The sequence below is a fragment of the Bos taurus genome, chromosome 17 (genome assembly GCF_002263795.3).
Source record: "Bos taurus isolate L1 Dominette 01449 registration number 42190680 breed Hereford chromosome 17, ARS-UCD2.0, whole genome shotgun sequence".
Taxonomy (NCBI): domain Eukaryota; kingdom Metazoa; phylum Chordata; class Mammalia; order Artiodactyla; family Bovidae; genus Bos; species Bos taurus.
The window spans coordinates 9129437-9141682 of record NC_037344.1 but is presented as its reverse complement, the minus strand read 5'-3'; positions in this window follow the sequence as shown (position 1 = coordinate 9141682).

The window sequence follows — 12246 nt, the reverse complement described above, 5'->3', positions numbered from 1 at the left end:
CTGTGTTCTTTGCAGACACATTGCAAAATTAATTCCTTCATAAGCAGTCTTAAAATCCTCATTGAGAAAGAAATAAATCCCTAATCATTGAAAAAGAGGAAATAAATGTGGGAAGTAGTAAGTTTGGGGGTAATTACTAGTTTCTTATATTAAAAGATTTCAAGATTATCCAGATGTTTGCACAGTTCCCCAGAGAAAACTGAAGGCCATTTCCTGCCAGGATGAAATAAATTATATGTTGTATATGTAACATTCATTCTGTCATTAAAAAAAAAAAAATCCCCAAGTTTATTCAATAACAATGAAACGTTGTTAATTCTTGGAAGATAGAAAAAGCCACCTGGGGCCTTTTGTAGTTAATTTATTTCACACAGAAGACTCCATTCATGGCTTACCTGACTTCTCTGCAATGCCTTTTCTTGCCCCTTAGGGCAGCTTTATGGGACTTCTGTTCTCCTAATCCAGCCAGTCTACATGGACTAGGTAGAGTGTTGGATTCAGATGGAAACTGGATCCCAAAAGCCAAACATTTGGGTAAAATCAGAAGGAAAATGAAATGGCATACAAAGAGTGACATTCAGATTTCATTCCAAGAAGCCTTATTCTTTAAAGAATTTCAGAAAATAATTTTGTAAGCATGTAACACTTGCTTCCAACAATGTATATGGAAAAGGTTTAGAGGCCAGCACATGACCCTTTTCCCTCCACATCTCATTAGACTTTAATGAGGTGATTATAACAGAGGAGATTGTCCTACATTTGAAGCAGAGTCAGTGCTTCAAAATCCCTGTATGAGTAAGAATTTGAATAAAAATATGAAATTAAAGAAGCGTGAGTACATATCCCTATAGCAAGGGCAAAATTCTCCCCAATAAATCATAGCGGTGATGTATATGTTACATTTACATATATTTACACTAAACATTTTATAGCTTACTTGTTATTGTTTCGAAAAAGGTAGTCTCACAATTTATACCCTCTGTTGTATATAATAATGTAATGAAATAAAAAAATAATATTGAAGATGGTGTTCAGGTCAAAATAAATATGTGGACTCAGTCTCAGGAAAGTGAAAACACTGGCCTGAACGCAGTAAGCAGCCTGCTCTGGGACCTGACATAAAGGTGTGCTGACTGTTTAAAGGTTCTGAATACGGTAACATTTTCTGAAATTCTCTACACAGTGTCTAAACATTCTCAGAGTAAACCAAACCTTTTTAACATCTCTCTCATAGAAAAAAAGGAAAAATTAAAAATAATAAAATAGAAGAAAGAGAAAGAAAAAGGGAAAAAATTAAAAGCACACAAATTTTTGCATGACAAGTTAGTCTGCAAATGTAATATAACTATACACATGTAATACCTGTGTGGCTCTGTTCTTTAAAATGGCACAAAGCCAGGCTCAAGTGAAAACAAGCCTTCCTTCCCAGTCCCACCCACTTAAGAGACTTGGTGCATTTAGCGCTTGTAATGGTGCCCGTAAGAAATAAGTATGTTACCTTCATTTTAAAGACTAAGAATGATGGTAAATGTGTGGCTCTGAGACTCAAGGATAGTCGCTCCAACTTGAAGGCTTAGCCTCTTTATTTGAGACCTAGCATTTCCCTTGAGATTTTGCTTAAGCAGAGTGATAGGAAGTAAATAGGAGAAAAGAGTGAGAAATTACTAGACATGCCAGCATGCCCAAGAGATTCACTCTCCACTGAGTGCAGTTTCTGCCTTCCCCACTCTGATTATTAGCATCTTTTCCTCCTGTCTTCTGCTTTGAAATGTTATTGGGATGCAGAAAGTGTAAGAAAGACAGGAATAGAAGTGCATCCAATTCACAAGTGGGGGAAAAGGAAGAAAGCTGAGAATGACTGAGGCTTTCCTTATGTTCATAACAAAGTGGGGGGATAAAAGGAAAGATTTCTGGGCTTTTAGCTGCTGTTGGTTCACTTGACAGCTCTCAGTGCTTAACCTCAGTTTCTGTCACCTCTAAAACAAATGGAAATAGTCCCTTTCACAACATAAATAATATAAACACAGTGTGACATTAGAAAAATTATATTAATGACATCTCAAGATGTAATATTTCATGATTACACAAAATAGGCTCTATGCCTTCAGATATGTAAACATCTGTACATGAAGCTGAAAAAGAATGGAGTAAATGATGTGTAGAGCCAACTGAAAATGTGTAGAGTCATGAAAGTTTGAAGTGTTTTAATCTATATTTGCACTATCCGGTAAATTCTAGGAGGAGGGTTAGTCTTGGAAAACGACAACAAAAAAGTCAGTCATTCAGGGAGTTGCCTGATCCTGACCCACTTCACAAAATAGTAGCTTCTATATATAGTACATTGAAGTTACACATTTTTCAGATTGAATAAAATTGTAAAATGGTTCCACCAGCATTTCACCCAACAAACTTTAATTTCACATAGAGTTTGCTTTTGATTCCTCCCCAAATCTACCATTCTGCCTCTGGATGCTCACCTGCCCCTTCCTCTGATTCAAGGGTCTGGGGTCACCGTTCGGCACAGGCAAACAGGGATCAAAATTCAGAGAATGTGATGTGAGTTAAATATGATGTCATATCAGTACAATCCCAGTTGCAATATTACTGAAATGTGAAGATAGTTTTTACATCTTTATGGAGTCAAGCAATGCATGACATCGTACTGGTTTTTATTATTTCATATTTCAGAATCCCCAAACCTGAAACCATCGATGTAATGTTGATTTTTATGTTAACTTTAAAATAGACCTATAGAATGTATTTATGGATTCTGAAAATTATTTTCTAAGAAAGAGTTCAATCATAGGAGGAGATAATAACATTTCATTCATTATTTTAGTGCGTTTCTGCTTTTCACAGAAATTCATGGTAGATTTGGTATCCTATGTTTGCTGTGTAGATTACAATGCTAATTAACATTTTTACATAATCATGTATCAGTGAATTTATTCTTTGCCTTCTCCAAAATTAGAAGATAAATGTGAATGAAAACAGATATAAAATTATGTCTTTAAAGTTATTGAAAAAGAAAGTACACTGTAGCGCCTAAATTAATACTGTCACTTAAGGTTCTATTTGACTTGTAAAACTCCTTACTCACTGTCTATGATGTCGTAAAATCCCTGAGATCTTACTCATATTACTTATTGGATGCTGGTTTCATGTGACTGAATACTGTACAGGATGGAAACTCATACGTGATTTCCTTGGTAGCCATTCTAATAGATTTCATCATGATGACTCATTCTGGCACTGTGTGGCTATAATAAGTAATTCCATGGGAAGCCTAATGTAATGCAGTAGTAATTGAAGTCCTCTAAGCAGAAAAACATCCTGGCTGTGTCAAGATGCAGAAGTTAGTTGTCCGTCATGGACTTAAAAATATAGTGTGATGTTAAAATGCAGAGAAAGCATGTGTGTAGAAGGACTTAGAACACAAAGGACAGGTTAATCTTAAATCTCTTCAGAAGTTTGATTACTTGATTTCCACATAGAAAATGCTAGTGATAACAGCTACCATTTAGTGACTACTTAGGTGTTGAAGTGTTGTGCATAATTATCTTGTTGGATTTTAGGAACAACCTTGAGACAAAAGTATTTAGTACTTATTTTACAAAGACAAGGAAATGATACTCAGAGAGGTTAATTGATTTGTTCATAATCACACTCTTAGTGAGAGGCAGAACTGACATTAAAAAACCAGGCTTTCTGAACCCAAAGTCTTTCTCTCTCCCAAGCCACTATACTTCTATGAAGACCATGATTTCCTAGCATATGTCTAGTCCTCATTCAGAAAACCTTATGCTTGTAAATACTTTGGGGACATTTCTTCATGAGTTGTGATCACTTGGTGGTAGAAAAATGTGATTGCTCTGATTCAAAGGCAGTTAAAAACACAAAGGCCATTAGCCTTGAAAAGCAAATCTCTTCTAATTAGGCAGAGATGAGCCCAACTCAGGAGTATAATTTCCAAAGCTCAAACAAACAAACGACCCTCTATCAAAGAAATAGAAAATTTGACAGAGTTTTGGGGGAGAAGGGGAAAGGAGAGTGAACTGGAGATTGAGGAAGGAAATAGGGAGTTGGAGAGATGAGGTGAAATCTAAGACTTTAAGCTTCATTTATTACTTGTGAATCGTTTGAGAAAATGAGCCATGTTTTATTCTGTTTCTCTAGCCTCTAACCCAGTGCCTGGCAAACTAATCTTATCCCATTATTATTTGCTGAGTTTAATAGAGAGATTTTCTGGTCTTTTTATTGGAAATGATCTAGGAAGAAGGAAATAAAAGAGAATCTGAAAATCCTAGTTACTTGGGTTAGGTGTAAGACTTGGCTGGTAGTACTTTTCAGGATAAGGGCAAAAATAAAAGAAGACTGGAAAAATAGAGTACAAATAGCAAAATAATAAAGTGATGCTATAATACACAGCAAGACTTTGAAATCAGGTAGAATTTCTCTTCTTCTGATAACCAGACAACCATGGGACCTTGTATAAATTATTTAATCTAGGTCTCATTTTCTCATCTCTAACGTGGGAACTGATAATTCATTCCATCAAGGCATCCATGCAGGCATTCATGCAGTTATTTAGAGGGTAGTTTAGGAATGAGATAATGCATGCAAAATAGTACACTGCCTGAAACATGCAAAGCACTCAGAAATAATGGCTACTTTGTAATCATAATCCTCACTGCATCTCTGTGATATAGGTATTATCTCCACTTTAACAGATTAAATAATGCTGATTTAATTTGAGAGAATGATTACATTTCCCAAGATCATGCAACCAATAAGTGACGGTGGTTTTGTCGTAGGCTCTTGACCACCATACTATATTAATTATTTGTAAAGACAAACTTCAAAGCCTTTACAATAAGAGACAAGCCTGGCCTTGTTGTCTGCTGAGCTACTGGCCATCGTACCCATTCATTCATGTAGTTTTAGTTAGCCCTGGTAGAAATTACTGAAAAAAATATTTCAAATTTAGGAATAAACTTATTCAGACTTTGCATGTTTTATTGCGTGGTTCTTAAGTTCTTTCCTTGTGTTTCCCTTGCCTGCTAGAAAGAGGCTTAGACTTTGGCAAGAAACTGGCTTATCACCAGCCCCACATTATATGAATTTCTCTCCTTGCTTGCCAAGGCATTGGTTGATCCTTTGCTTTATTTGAGGCAGTTTAGTTTAATTTTTCATTATGACAGGTTTTCATCTCCAATTCTTTATTTAGAGCATGGTTCTCAAAACTTTTTCATTCTGTAATCCCTTTGAGGGTTTCCACAACCCTGAAACATACCTGGAACCACTTTGCTATCAAAATAAAAGTGTGGAAGAAGAATTCAGCTGTTGGGAGGAGAAGCAGGTGACATTTTTACTTTTCTGGACCCTGAAGAAGGGAGGGAGGCACTCAGGGGAAAGGTGGGAAGGGACTGGAATGTAGGGTGGGCAGGAAATCAGGCCTTCTGGTTCCAGAGTAAAAGAAGGAGGAGGAGGAGGGGGTGATGCAGAGGAAGAGGTTTTGCTGCAAATCTAAAGCCGCCCTTGCTGAACAGATGTTAGGTTTGCTGCAGCTCTGGTCCTGTGACTCTCTCGGAATATCCCTGGGGAAAGATGACATCCGTTCTGAAAAATACTGATTATAAAACAAGCAGCTTTTTCTGCCTTTGTCTCCATTCCCTGCCTTCCATTCAAAACCCTTTCCTCCCCCAACTCTCCCTTCTCTCCTCTCATCTGTGACCTACCCTGGCCTCTCTGGTCCTCACTCATAGACTCCTACTCGGAGAAATCCAGCCATTCAGTCTATTTGATATACTTGTCTTTGGTTTTTAAAGTGGCCTCACTGAGAGCCCCACGGCCTCCCACAGCTAACACTGGCCTCCAACACAGAAAGCCTCCCTCATGGATTTAGCTTCCCTCTTTCAGACCGAGAATCCAGAAGTACTGCTGAGGTTTTTATTTTTTCTTGGTGTGCAAAATTTAGCTCGCAGCAAATCAGAGGCGGCTTTCTCTTTCACTTGCTGCCTTTATTCATACCTGGCTTTCCTAAATTGATCTCATTGCAGCTGTTTTTCTAACTTCCTCCTTCAGTTTCAGTGAAAATAAACTACTTCCTGACTCCAGTGCCTGGCCATAGAGTAATGTCATTCTGAGAGAGTGGTTTAACTATAAAGTCGAGAGGAAGTGAATTTTCAGTACTGTTGGCCTATTGAGTAAGGCATGTTTTTTGTTTTTCTTTGGAGATGAAGAACTTAATGAGCTTTTAAGGGCATCGGGTTCAGGTTTTGCCCCCATATGAAGATTGTGAGTGGTCACCGAAGGTTCAGCTGCCACCAAGCCTGAACATGATTGCGGCTGGCCCCCTGCCACTTGTTCACTCCAGTATCCTCCCCGATGTCTGGTTCTCATCTGGTCCTTCCTAAGGCCATTTGCTTTGTGATATGTCACTGGGATTTCTGTCATCACTTAATCAATAGCTTCCTACTCTAGTGGCAGCTATGAGCTCACGTTCAGTGAGTCTACATTACGATGAATCACCATTGTATCCACTTGACTGTCTTTTCATATCTATATACAATTTGCAAATGTTTTTCCTGCTCATTGCAAAACTGTCTGTGGATCTGCAATACCCTCCATTTCTATCTACTTATATTGACTGCTTAGATATTATCATTTTTGATACCATCCTTTCCCTCTGCCCTTGTATGGTAAAGCAGACTCTGAGTCTTCCGACTAAATCGTCTATCCATATCCTTGTAGGGAACAAGACCAAAGCTCTTTTGTCCTCTTCGAACTTAACTTTTATCTTTCTTGGACAAAAGGAATGTATGATGTGAGAAACTTCTTATTCTTTGCCTGAAATTTAGTCTTTTTTTCTTCCTCTTCCTTTCACTTTTCTCTTTTTACTTCCTTCAAAAAATTACTTCTAGCAATTTCCATCCTTATATGTACACATTAATCTTACAATGCAATCTAAAATCTTATAGGTAATTTTAAAATCTAAGTAAAAGGCAAAAGATTCATTCTATCTGAAGAGAAACCAGAGTAACCAACACAATACTGCAAAGTAATTATACTCCAATTAAAAATAAACTTAAAAATAAAGAGGAAAAAATAAAATCCAAGTTTTTAGTGACATAAACTAAGAAATTCAGTATTAAGTGTATAAATAAAAATCATCATTAAATTAAATAATGTAAATAAATCATCATTAAAAAAATAACACAATTTACCATCTATAAACATCATGCCACAATTTGCATGATGTTTCCACTGAAAAATTATTTCCACTCATTTTCCAGTCACTGAGTTATCCTTAAAACTGATCAATATGCCAAGATTCTAGCTGACTTGTTTGGCATAAACCTTTCATGTGTGAATAGGTGATATATTCTCTAAAATATCAAACTAATACATTATTAAGTGTACCTGGATGTTCTTTAACAGATGGAGTTAGGTATATAGAATATACAAATCACTCATTTTTCTCTTTATCCCTGAGATGATGCAGCTTCTTGCCTCTGCCATTTCAAGATTACACAAAATGTGGTGCTTGTGATTTTACCACAAAGGCTTTTCCTGCCAAGGGCAGCTTGTGGGGACTTACTGATGTCCCCACAACATCTGAAGTGACAGCAGAAGCAGTAGAGGTTGAATATGATAATAAATATTTTTTGGATTAAACATGTTTGCATTCCCCCATGATATCTGGTTTTAAAATACGAAACACAAAGAAAACAGCTCTAATTTTTTTCTACAGGGGTTAAGAGCCTCTCTAGCAGATTTTCTCTTTTTTGTTCTGAATTCCCTTTATTGTTGCCTTAATCTTTTCTAAAGCAGTGATCACCTTTGGAGCAGAAGCATGGGAAAATCTGGGTTGTGAAGTCAGATGGAAGTGACAACCCTTTGTCTGTATCTACAGGAGTGATGTCACCTCTCTGGGCCTCATTTTCTCCTAAGTACAATGAAAATAATAATTCCTAACTTTCATCAGACAGTATGAACTATGACACTATGCTAAAGCCTTTAACTGTGTGGATCACAACAAACTGTGGAAAATTCTTAAAGAGATGGGAATACCAGGTCACCTTACCTGCCTCCTGAGAAATCTGTATTCAGGTGAAGAAACAATAGTTAGAATCAGAGATGGAACAATGGACTGGTTCAAAATTGGGAAAGGAGTACATCAAGGCTGTATATTGTCACCCTGCTTATTTAACTTCTATGCAGAGTACATCATGCAAAATGTCAGACCAGATGAAGCACAAACTGGAATCATGATTGCAGGGAAAAATATCAATAACCTCAGATATGCAGATGACACCACCCTTATGGCAGAAAGTAAAAAGGAACTAAAGAGCCTCTTGATGAAAGTGAGAGAGGAGAGTGAAAAAGCTGGCTTAAAACTCAACATTCAAAAAACTAAGATCATGGCATCTGGTCCCATCACTTTATGGCAAATAGATGAAGAAACAATGGAAACAGTGATAGACTTTATTTTGGGGGGCTCCAAAATCACTGCAGATGGTGATTGCAGCCATGAAATTAAAAGATGCTTGCTTCTTGGAAGAAAAGCTATGGCCAACCTAGACAGCATATTAAAAAGCAAAGACATTACTTGGTCAATAAAGGTCCATCTAGTCAAAGCTATGGTTTTTCCAGTAATCATGTATGGATGTGAGAGTTGGACTATAAAGAAAGCTGAGCACTGAAGAATTGATATTTTTGAACTGGGGTGTTCAAGAAGACTCTTGAGAGTCCCTTGGACAGCAAGAAGATCCAACAAGTCCATCCTAAAGGAAATCAGTCCTGAATATTCATTGGAAGGACTGATGCTGCAGCTGAAACTCCAGTATTTTGGCCACCTGATGGGAGGAATGGAGTCATTAGAAAAGACACGGATGCTGGGAAAGATTGAAGGCAGGAGGAGAAGGAGAAGGTGATGACAAATGAGATGGTTGGATGGCATCACTGACTCAATGGACATGAGTTTGAACAAACTCCAGGAGATGGTGATGACAGGGAAGCCTAGCGTGCTGCAGTCCATGGGGTCGCAAAGAGTCAGACACGACTGAGCAACTGAACTGAATTGAACTTTCATCAGGGTTATGGGATTGACGATAAAGTGGAAACAACAAACAATGTCTGAAAGACGGAATGTGTGAATCACATATTGCTGCTGCTGCTAAGTCGCTTCAGTAGTGTCCGACTCTGTGCGACCCCATAGACGGCAGCCCACCAGGCTCCCCCGTCCCTGGGATTCTCAAGGGAAGAACACTGGAGTGGGTTGCCATTTCCTTCTCCAAAGCATGAAAGGGAAAAGTGAAAGTGAAGTTGCTCAGTCTTGTCCGACCCTCAGTGACACCATGGACTGCAGCCTTCCAGGCTCCTCCGTCCATGGGATTTTCCAGGCAAGAGTACTGGAGTGGGGTGCCATTGCCTTCTCCGGAATCATGTATTATGTTAGTGTATTAAGATGGACTATTTGCTTTACTCATCAGCTTTATAGGGTTAGGCCCGAGCAGATGGAACACTGCTTCCTTGATGTGATTTCTGGAGTCCTGGAAAGGTCCGGGACTGCTACTCCGTGGCTTGTGCTGGCCTGATGTCTCTACTTTCACCTTCCATGTGTTTTTCAGTTCATTGTTAAAATGTACATGCTATTAGGGGGATTACTACTTTGTTTCATCAGTGATTACCCTTGTGATGTGAGTGGATTTATCAGTGACTTTCCTTTTAATGGGATTTGATTAGAACAAAGTAAAGAGAGAAGTTTAAGGGATTCTGTAGCCTCAGGGGTTCGGAAAGAGTTGATGGAGGTGAGTTAAAAGAGTGAAGCCTTGAAGGATGCAGGGATAAAAAATTATTTAAGATGTTTTCTTTTTACACTGGCTACTGAATTAAGACATCACCTTCCCCTTGCCGATCAGAATCACCTCAGAAATCTTCACAACATACCAACACAGCCCCCACAGCTCAGGGATGAAGATTTAATTGGTTTAATTTAGGTGGTTGAGGAGGGATCTGTCTTGTTTAAAATCTCCTCGGGAAATTCACACGTTTTATAAAATGGAAGATCATGGAAGAAGAAGAAACAGAGGCACAGGAAGCACTTTTACCTGGTTCTCCCTAACCTACTCACAGGTTCTGTTTGATTTAAACCACTGAAAACCCAGTCGGTTAAAAAAGGATTTATTTCCTATTTCATATTGGTTCAGTTATTTTTAAGGCCTGATTTTAAAAAAGCGAATCCAATAAAATCGAATCGGTTGCCACATTTTGTTGAAGTACATACAGTTTTAGTAATAACTAAGAGATTCTACAATCAGCCCAGCGATCATCACTGCATGGCAGGTTTCTGCATTGCTTTTGTTCATATAGTTCTTGCATTTTGTAAACAAGCTTCTTGTTTTTCTCTTCATTTCTCTAAGAGAGACAATCATGATTGGATCTTCATGAAATTCCTGACAACAACTGGTTCAGTAATAACTGTTGTTTATTGCTTTTAGTCGGAGAAGGCGATGGCGCCCCAGTCCAGTACTTTTGCCTAGAAAATCCCATGGAAGGAGGAGCCTGGTGGGCTGCAGTCCATGGGGTCGCTGAGGGTCGGACACGACTGAGCGACTTCACTTTCACTTTTCACTTTCATGCATTGGAGAAGGAAATGGCAACCCACTCCAGTGTTCTTGCCTGGAGAATCCCAGGGATGGGGGAGCCTGGTGGGCTGCCGTCTATGGGGTCGCACAGAGTCGGACACGACTGAAGCGACTTAGCAGCAGCAGCATTGCTTTTAGTAAAAGTTTGTTAGAATTTTTCCATAAGATATTACAGAAAAACTTGAACTAACTTTTTGGCCAACCCAATAATATTTTAATAAAATGGAGCTTTTTATATATCGTTATGACTGGGTAGGTCTATTGTTATCACCGCCAACATTCCCATCCGTAGGTGATAGACAAAGGGTCAGAGGTCGACTTCTCAAAGTAACCTGCAGATTTAAGTGCAGAACTAGAATTTGACCCAGGGTTTTAATGTTAAAATTTGCATCCTTTCTACAAGTTCATTGTTTTTAATTTCAATCTGTGTTTCTAGATATCTAACTGTACCTTGGTAATTTGAGGAGCTTTGACTATTTTCTCTGTACTTAGTAGGGATGCAAGGATTATATCCCATAGAAAATCTCAGAGCTGAAATTTTTTCCCCATCTTTTTCATTTTAGATATACCAGAAATAAGAGTGTGCTAGCAAAAGGGTAACCCTAACTCCTGGTTCAACCATTGATGGTTTTTGTTTTTTATCCTAATAGCACTCCCTCCACTCTCCAAAGGGTCCCTATTAGGATGAGCTCAGATCTTCATTTTGTAGAAATATGTTATTTATTTGGTTGGTTTTCTTTCCACCAACATTTTTCATAGTTCCTTTTCCCCACCATGTTTTATTTAGCATGTCGCCAAGATATAAGCATGTGGAAGAATCATGGTGACACTATTAACAGTAATTTACATTTACTAACTTGACTTATCTAAGCACAAAGTCACATACTTTACATTGATTATGTCATTGAATCCTTACATAACTGGATGACATGGATACTAGTGTTGCCCTCATCTAACAGATAAGCAGACAGAAGTACAGAGATAATAAAGCACTTGTCCTAGGCTCACAGTTGATTAGCAGAACCAGGACTTTAGACTGCATTTAACTTCAAAGTCTAAGCTCCAGACCAACACAGTAAAACGCACAGCCCTCTTCTCTTACCCATTCTACAGAAGCAGCTTCATGTACAGCCACAAAACAATAGTTCTTGTCCCTGGTTATTTGTCAGATGAAGTAGGTAAAGGAGCATGAGAGAAGGAAAACATATTCAAAATGCTGTTGGAAACTTCAAATCTCCATGTACACTTGTGTCTATAGCAGCAGGGATAAGAGTAGAGAATACAAAAAAATTTAGCTTAAAATCTCAATCACAGCTCTTTTGTAGCCTAAATATCCAGAAGATTGATGTCTTATTCTTCATACATATGTTTTAAAATAGTCTGAACCACTTAAAGTCAGTAACTTGGCCAGCAGTTTTACGGCTTATAACATTTTGAGTTAATTGGAGCTAGATCTACCTTTAATTATTCACATGGATCTGCTATAAGAATGGGACCAAAGTTAGCCAAATAATTGTCACAAGCTTGAAACATTGTAGGTATACAAATATATAGCAGAGAGATGGATTTTCACTAAATTATTTGCTCTTTGGCAGAA